The following is a 1,019-nucleotide window of genomic DNA, read 5'->3' as shown; positions in this document are numbered from 1 at the left end:
CAATATTAATTAATGAGATTGAAAATGTGATTAAAAACTTACCAACAAAGAAAAGCCCTGGTCCTGATGGATTCGCAGAAGAATTCTACAAGAAATTCAGAGAAGATTTGATGCCGACACTCCTCAAACTCTTCAATGAATTTGAAAAGGAAGCAATTCTCCCTAACTCATTTCTGGAGGCAAGTATTATACTGATATCAAAACCAGAGAATGGCCCAATCAAGAAAGAAAATTACAGACCAATCTTCCTAATGACATAGATGTAAAGATACTCAATAAATACTAGCAAACAGAATGCAGCAAATCATCATGAAAATCATACACCATGACCAAGTGGGATTCATCCCAGGGATGCAGGGATGGTTCAATATGTGCAAATCAATGAACATTATATACCATATCAATGGAGACAAGGACAAAAAACTCATGATCATCTCAATAGATGCAGAAAAAGCTTTTGGCAAAGTACAACACTCATTCATTACAAAAACCCTACAGAAAATCAGAGTAGATGGTCTTTATCTCAATCTGATCAAAGCCATCTATGACAAATCAACAGCAAACATCATACTAAATGGACAAAAACTAAAAGCTTTCAGTTTATTTATTTTTTATGCTTTTACTTTTACTTATTTTTTCTAATTTTTTTCACTAATACCATCTTAATATTACCATTTTACTATTCCTTTCAAAGAACTAGCTATTTCACTAATTTATAAATTGCATTTTTTGTTTGATTACTTTCTGGATCTTTGAATTTAGGGTGGCTGATTTTTTTTTAGTTCTTTATATGTTCTAGATAGAAGTCCTTTGTCCAAGTGACAGTTGGCTAAAATTTTTTCCCAATTTGTGGGTTTTCTTTTTACTCTGTTAGTGATTTCTTTAGATGTGCAAAAACTTTTCAATAAGATGAGATCCTAGTTGGTGATTCTTTGAAATATTTCCTGTGCAGTTTGGTTTTTGTTCATGAACTCTCTGCCTATCCCTATGTCTTCAAGATTTTTACCTACTTTCTCTTC

The 1,019-nt window shown here is 32.2% G+C and overlaps 1 protein-coding gene across 2 annotated transcripts in view; it reads right to left on the bottom strand.

Annotated features, from left to right (window-relative positions):
- LOC102015455 (olfactory receptor 13A1-like) overlaps positions 1-1,019 on the bottom strand; it is a 53,861-nt gene that overhangs the window by 23,229 nt on the left and 29,613 nt on the right. The window contains exon 1 of one of the 2 annotated variants that reach the window (XM_005411790.2): positions 43-79. The exons of the other annotated variant lie outside the window; for it this stretch is intronic. The gene's annotated coding sequence lies outside the window, so the exon portion shown is untranslated. Of the gene's footprint in view, positions 1-42; positions 80-1,019 lie in introns of those variants that run through there. 2 annotated transcript variants of the gene reach the window in all.

The sequence above is a fragment of the Chinchilla lanigera genome, unplaced genomic scaffold, assembly GCF_000276665.1.
Source record: "Chinchilla lanigera isolate Chin_1 unplaced genomic scaffold, ChiLan1.0 scaffold00145, whole genome shotgun sequence".
Lineage (NCBI taxonomy): Eukaryota > Metazoa > Chordata > Mammalia > Rodentia > Chinchillidae > Chinchilla > Chinchilla lanigera.
This window is presented reverse-complemented; position numbering and strand designations above follow the sequence as displayed.